This window comes from Stylophora pistillata, chromosome 3 (assembly GCF_964205215.1).
Source record: "Stylophora pistillata chromosome 3, jaStyPist1.2, whole genome shotgun sequence".
Classification (NCBI taxonomy): domain Eukaryota; kingdom Metazoa; phylum Cnidaria; class Anthozoa; order Scleractinia; family Pocilloporidae; genus Stylophora; species Stylophora pistillata.
In genome coordinates this window covers 11,330,796-11,338,675 of record NC_142521.1, presented here as the reverse complement: position 1 = coordinate 11,338,675, position 7,880 = coordinate 11,330,796, and the positions used below count along the sequence as shown (strand labels likewise).

Below are 7,880 nucleotides of genomic sequence, written 5' to 3'. Positions count from 1 at the left end.
TCCTGTTTTTTAATCAACTTCTGAGAGGGTTGTGCTAATGAATGAGGTCCTCTGGGTAGCCTCTCTTTAGCAAATGCGCTGCATTTGTAATTTTCTCCTCAAATATTGTTTGAGAGGAGTTTGTTCTTAGAAGTCTAAGGGTCTCCCATTTCACCCAAAGCTACACCGTTTGTGTTACGCTGTGCTACTCCGTATTACCCTGGGTCATTTGACGCAAAGCAACACCGTTTGTGTACTGTATTGCGAATGAGTGCTAGACTATTCGCAATTTGGTTGGTCCATTTCACAATTTCATGTTCCAAGTCGACATGGGCAACTAGACCGTTTATCATTTGGCTAAACTATTTAAGTTTAGGGTGTTCTGTTTCATGAAGGAAACCTAGACTTACGTATGATGCACGATCCTTCGCAGTAGATAGCGCTATTTATGCAATAGCGAAAATCAGACCTGAAAAAAATCAGGCCTTTACGGGATTCGAACACTGAGGTCAGTGGTTCGAATCCCGTACAGGCCTGATTTTTCTTCAGGTCTGATTTTCGCTATTGCATAAATAGCGCTATCTACGGCGAAGGATCGTGCATCATACGCATTTAATACCGCAGTTCAAAATATATGAACTTCATATATCCATTGAAACTTAGACTGTCTATAATTTGGCCATGCCATTCCTTTATTAACTATGCTATCCTGAAGCTGATCCTTGAACCATCTTTGTATTTTACTGATCTATTTGACATCCTTGTATTTTTGGTGGTGACGGCCGCCCATAAGAGCTGGTCAGGCCTCTGCTCACTCTGGGGACCTTAGAGTAAGAGACGGTGTCAGAAAAGGTCCTTTCACACAAATTTGGAAAGTGAAGTTGTACAACGGATCACCTGCTACCGTGCTCATAAGCGGCTGCCAGTGATGTAAGAGAGCTTGTTGGCATGCTAAACAGGTTAAAGTAGACCTCGAGTAAACAGCTTTTGCAACAAAAACTTTTGAAAAAACTCCAACTTTATGACAATCAATACACGCATTCAGTTCATTGAAAATAATAGAATACCTTTGGGACTGAGGCTTTGTTTTGAGATTTGCATTGAGTCATGTAAACAAGCTAGAGGGACTGAATCGTGGCCGTAATTGTTCTTTCTCAAAATCTGCGATAACATCTTGACTTGACCAACAAGCTGACCGACAGCTACATATGGAAAAAGTGTTTTACCTCGGCTACCCCTACACTTTAATTGTTTTAGGAATAGTTGCTATAGTTACTTCCGAAACTTCCTCGAATGATTTGGAACAGCTTCATCCTTTCTTGTTTTTTAACGGGAAAGATATCCCTAGTCTCCACGAACGCACACGAACTACTCACGCTAAAATATCGCAAAGGATTGACTTGGTAACTCAAGATTTTAAACAGAGGCTTGAATATTTTTTACCTCCCAGGGAGTGGAAAGCCTTTTCTAGTGCTTGGAACGAGCACTATGGCAATCACCTCACTGCGTTAGCTTTCTATTGCGTTCTCAATCCGCAGGATATCAATGCGACAGAGCTTGCTATTCTGTTTATGGAGCGGCTTTCCAATCTTCCCAACTGGCGCGTCGCCGCTTCATTCCATGACGATGTCCCCGTAGCCCACTCTTTAACCGGCATGGCGACAGCGTACGACTTTCTGTACACGCGTTTAAACGACGCTCAAAGAGCTCGCTTCTTGGGAAATATAACGGCAGCGACAAAGGAATTGTACGAAAGATCTTTCAAGCTTTGGTGGGGATCTACTTATCTTCAAAATCACGTAGCCACAAACTATATGGCGATATTTAATGGCGCCTTGATTGTCGCCCGACACAAGTTCTTGGAGGGGGAGAAATGGCTGTCACGAGCTCATTTAATGTTAAGTAGAAAATTAGAGCTGTTTAACTTCATTGTGGATGGTTCCAATAACGAAGGCGTCGCGTATGGCACCTATACAACACGTTCACTAACTCAGTATGTGTTCCTTGCGTTACGCCACTTTCGCGTAGACTTCACGCAATCTCCTTGGCTCAAAGAGCACGCGTCGTTTCTTTACCATACGGTGCTCCCAGGGTTCAAGGAAACTGTTGGCTATGGCGACTCTAATCGGAACTGGTTTTATGGCCCTGAAAGCCAGCTAGTTTTCCTAGACAACTATGTTTTGAGAAATGGCTTGGGAAATTGGCTGGCCAGACAGATTAGAGAGCGCAAGGTTCAAATAGCAAAGGTAAGAGTCTACAATCAAGCGGCTTCACAACAAAGAAGCATGCTTCACACAGAGTTCCTATTTTACAATCCTGATATTCAGGAGAGAGCACTACCCAACCCAAGCCTGCCTCGACTGCACGTGTTTAGCGACTGGGGAGTAGTAACTTACGGGGGAGGATTAGACATATCTCCCGGTGATAACTTGGCCAGTCCCTGGGGTAAGAAGAGAACGTTTCTTTCCTTTAAGTGTGGGGTGCTCCACGGACGGGCGATAAACTCTCTTGTTAGAACAAAACGTGTTCGATCATGGCTGCCACAAGGATGGAGAGGCTTTAACCCTGGCCATGAGCAGCCGGACCAAGGGTCATTTGTGTTTGCCCCAAATGGAGTACCCTTCATTACAGAGACATACTACGCCTACAAGTACACTTTCCTCAATAATGCTTTAGTATTCGGGCCCTCTCAGAAGTCATCTTGCTACGAGCCCTTTGAGGGGCAGAAAGGAGAGTGCAAAATGTGGATTAATTTTCGAACAATGGAAGCTTGGAGAGCCGAGGGAGATGTTAGATCAGCGTCAAGTGAAGATGATATGGTCTTTATGAGTGGAGAGATGAGTGGTTGGTATCGACAAGATCTGGGCCTTCTTAGTGTATATCGTTCCCTGATTATGTTGAATCCCAACGCACTCCTCGTGGTCGACCATATCAAACGCAAAATAGACGGTCAAGCAACTGTTATGAGCGCCTTCTTTCATAACGTGGACCATCCCTTCATAGTCAATGCGAACATGTCAAAAACACCACATGCTATTGTTTCCATTGAGGGAATTTTGCACAGAGTTTACTGGTTTAACTTCGGGACCGATCAGAAGAGTTTTGCCAACTCGACAAGTTACTCGTCAAGCTTCCATTCCTTTCGAACGCATTACCTTAATATAACAACGCCGTTGAACGTACGATATACACGGACTGCGTACTTATTTCTCGGCCCTGGACATAAAGTAGACCAACTCCCACAAATAGTGACTGGGCATGATCATGGAGTGAAGCTATCGGTGACAGTCAATGGAATTCGCTACAATGTTTCCTTAGCAACAAAACATAATGAACCTTACTCTAGGTATAAGTTCTTGAAGTTTGGAGGATACTGCAAGGTTGAGATCGGTGAAAAGAGAGCTAGGACTCTGCGTTTTGGTTTGAATGTCATGTCATCTGGAGAAGAGGAAGATTTAACTTTATCCCCAAGTGAGAGTAACTTGCACACAACTTGGAATGTTTTATCCTCCTTGTTCCTGCCATTTACTGTTTCGATCCCGTTGCTATTTCTCTACTTACAGCTTCGACGAAAGATGCTTCGAGGAACTATCTGTGATTTCCTCGTCATTTTTCTTGGTTTGACATTGTTAATAACAATAACAGCTGTTTGTATTGGTCTGTGTGTTGGCAAAGGATGTGACTTAGAATTACCCAAAATGATTAGAACTTCCGGCGAAAGTCATGTTCTCTACGAACCAGTAGAAGCTCCACCGTTTGTGCTATTCACATCTTTACCTCTAGCAGGCTCGGAAATACTAGAATACTTGTTTCAAAACTCTTCGAATTTCTTCTATGTAGAAGTTGGGAGAGGTGCGAAAAGCTTTTTTGATCCATGTTCTACTTCCCATGGTTTTCACCATTCATCCGGAGCGCTTCGGGATGAAGAATGGTTTCGATATCTTGCTAAAGACCCGAAAAGAGTTTTAACTAATTTATCCCTAGAGCTTCACAATGCTCTTCCAGCTGTCCGTCTGTCGGATCCCGCTTGGGGTCTGACCTTGTCATCGTTACCGAAGATCGTAGCGGAAAGACTGCGTGCCATAGTCGTGGTTAGAGACCCGAGAGGGTGGGTGAACGCGTGGCTTCGAGAAATTCGTGTGGATGTTCAACTTCGCACTGCTGTCCACACCGCCATTGATACAGTTAAGACTCGCGGGTGCTCAGAAACGTTCATGACAAATTCTGTACCAAAATTTTTAGAAATGCAGCAAGTACTCAAGGAACATAGCGATAAAAATGACAAAGGAACCCTCGTGCAATTTCTTGCCCATCTGTGGGTTGCGCAGACGAAAGAGTTTCTGCGTGCCAATGCGCAGCCTCAAATAGGAGTCATACGCTTTGTTCAAATGGAGGACCTGATCTTTAGACCTCGAAGAACGGCAGAGAAACTTCTTCGCTTTGTGGGCGTTCCTCTTTCTCCAGCTGCTGAACATCGCCTACTTACAGCCGTGCGGACTGGGCAATTTGGTTTGGGATCCTTGAAGAATTGATTGGCTCCAGGATTGTCAAGGCCTGGGAACGAGAACTGAACGCTGAAGACATCGTGAGAATTGAGGAAATTTGCTCTGAAGTAATGAAAAAATTTGAATATGATTAACCAGATTAGGTGGTACAAAAATACTTGTGAGTGGGTCTTTGAGTTGTATCTTCCAGAAAGACACTTTGCTTCCATCAAACCTCTCTAACTCTCTGCCCAGGAGGCCTGGTTACGTGGGTGTCAGCAAACTGACAAAACTCTGGGGATAAGCTAAAATTTAATTCTCGATCCATTTGGAAAGATGAACTTGAAAATACACCAGCCAAAATTCTTAGAATGGGTCATGTTCTGGCAGATAAGCCTAGCCACCCGAATTCAAGTACCCTTAGTCCTTTTTCTTAACCTTGATAACGTTTTTGAAAAGTGTTGGCCGAGCTTCGTTTTGTGATCCCTAGTTTATTAAAGAAAAAAAGGTTTCTAATTCTTTTTTCAATGCTATTGTATTGAACGCTGTTGAATATTTCCCGAGACGAACATTTACTTCGCCTTCGACGAATGATTTATTAACTATTCTAGGTCGCCATTTTGACAGCTAGTAAATAGTCTTGACTCAGTCTTCGCGCAAATATGTCTTGTCACAACCAGGGGCGAGTAGTAAAAGTTGATTAATGTCGAAGTGTCAGAACTTAGCTGATTGACAAGTCACATTCTTTAATGGCGAGTGATAGGAGCGTGACAACATTTATAAAAACGTAATACATTTTCCTAACCTTCCCAAACTAAACGTTCTTATTGAAGAAAAAAGGCTGATAGTTTCTAAAGAAACTGTTTGAGGCTGCGTCGGTGGGGGTAACGAAATAATTTCAATATATCAACAAAGTTGAAATGGTAAATTGGCCACCGTTACGATTGTAAAAGCTGACGTTTCTAGCTTTAGCCCTTCGTCGGAGCGAATAGAGGAATTGTGGGTTGTGTGTGTTTTTAAAGGCAGAAAATGGAGCTACGTTATTGGTGGGAACATGGCAACAAGAAAAACGCGAATAAATTAGTGGAATGAAAAGCGTTCGTTGATACCTGTGGGATTTAGACTGCCGGTTTGAAAGATGAGCTTTTGTTCAAGAGTTTTACGGCTTTCCTTGCTACCTAAGTGTAAGGAAAGACCGCAGATTGCCATATGTTGTTAAGAATGATTAGGTAAATTGAAATGTCTAGCGACTGGTTTCGACGTGTCCTTGTTATTCCTCTCCACGTCGCGAAGGTGTTCTCGGAATCGGTCACCTAGTCTTCTGCCTGTTTCGCCGATGTAAATATTTTTGCAATAAGTGCAAGTTATGCAATAGATTACATTGGCGGAGGTGCATGTGAAGTGATCGGTGATCTTAATAGATCGTTTGGGTCCCCATATTTTCTCAGTGTTGTGAATGAAAGGACACGTTTTGCATCGTGCACGAGCGCATTTAAAAGTGCCTGGTTGGTCATTAGTCTGAAAAGAACCTTCTGACCAAAAAATTGCCTATGTTTTTGTCGCGTTTGAATGAAATGAGCGGAGGCTGCGAAAAGATAGTGCTTGTCTCTGGATCGTTTTGAAGTAATTTAAAGTTTTTAAAAATGATGGATTTAACTGAGTGGTTGTGAGGGTGAAACGTGAGAGTGAATAAAAGAAGAAAAGCTCTTATACAACAAACTAATGTAGGAAAATGACTGATTGTGTTAGAATGATAAAAACGTGATTCCTTTCAAATCAGCCATTATAAATCTCGACAACTTGAGCCCTTCTGAGATCGACTTAAGCCCTGTCCACGCATATATTCCGATATTTTTTAATCCGCAGCTTTCTCGATGTGGATAAGAAAAATAATTCGCGTCTACACGGATCGTATTTAGTCCGTTCAAACGTGTCCGATACGTATCCGAATATCTCAACGGTTACGCCAACAGAGCATGAGCACCATCAAAAAACTTTGAGCCCGCGATGGTTATAAGTGTTCTTTCCATTTGTCTACTAGAAGTTTTAACACGAGTCGCATGAAAGTCTTAAAGACTGGCTAACCACGAGAAAAGATGTCTTAATCAGGACAGGAATAAACAAAAGGCAAAGCAGAGACCTTTATTGGACAGAACTCGGTTCAAATCGAGTTATTGCTCAAACTAACGATGTTGTGCGAGCGACCAAAACTATCGAAATTGTTGACTAGGAATCATGTCAGACAAAGTAGTCTGATATCTTGCGCATCTTTCTTAAGCAATATCCTTCGCCAGAAGATGCCTCGTTTATTGGCACGAATTATGCGCGAGGACGACTGGATCTGATATCGTTGCGTACGCGTATTCAATAATGTTCGTATTCGACCGGTCATGCGACGCCGTAATCAATATTGCGTATTCAAAAAAAAAAAACTGCACTGGGAAGCGCTTTCAAAAGTTGCAGATTCATCAACCGTATTCATCGGATACGTGTGGACGGAAAGCCAATGTGCGACGAAAAAGTTGCGGACTCAAAAATGTCCGGGTTCTTGTGGACCACAGGGGCCCATACAATCTGTTTGTGAAGCCGATTGTTATTTTATAGTGAATGTACCAGATTTACTGTTTGCCTCACCTATAGTGATGTATTGCTGACTATGTACATAAATCAATGATAAATAAACATCGAATTACTTTACCTGTGGTGTATAGTCGTCCTTTTGCCTCAAAAATGATTTTTTGAGCGATTTTGAATAAGTTTGAGTTCGTCGTTAATGTAACGTATTAAAAGAAAGACAAAGGTGGAATCCTTGTTCAAAAAGACTTCCAGCGCCCGAGCGATTTTATCCCTGAAAATCGCATTGCTCCGCTTTCAAACTTCGTAGCATTAAGGTCAAAAGATTCACGATTCTCCTCGTACCTTCCAATCGAAAATTCATCGAAACGGACCAGAGCTAGCCCTTGAAGAAAATCAAAATCCCACAGTATTAGAGCGTCCGGGATGCATAGCAAGATTCTCATGTGCCAGCCAGAAACCTTCACGCGGTTGCCCTTTTCTGATTGGACGAGGTTAAACGATGACCAATTCAAAATACCGCTCCACGCGGTTTATATAAAATGTTAAAACAAAATGTTAATAAATGTTATTAAAATGTTATGATTTTAGAAATTTCTTTGTTGTTCAGCTCTGAAATAATACTAAAACAATTATTCGCCTCAGGTTCGGTGAATATTGTCGAATAATCCCCTCGACTTCGTCTCGGGGATTATTAGAGTTCAACTTGTCGATCATTTTATCCCTTTCATTCATTTTCCGTTTACCAAGCCCCATCTTAAGAACTTAATAATGATAAAAATTCGATTAAGACACACTATACTTCTCGAATAAAACTAAGAAAAGAAAAAACACAACTTTAAC

At 42.1% G+C, this 7,880-nt stretch overlaps 1 pseudogene; it reads left to right on the top strand.

Annotated features, from left to right (window-relative positions):
- The first annotated feature begins 487 nt into the window (after positions 1-487).
- LOC111321079 (dermatan-sulfate epimerase-like protein) lies at positions 488-7,552 on the top strand (annotated as a pseudogene).
- The last annotated feature ends 328 nt before the right edge of the window (positions 7,553-7,880 follow it).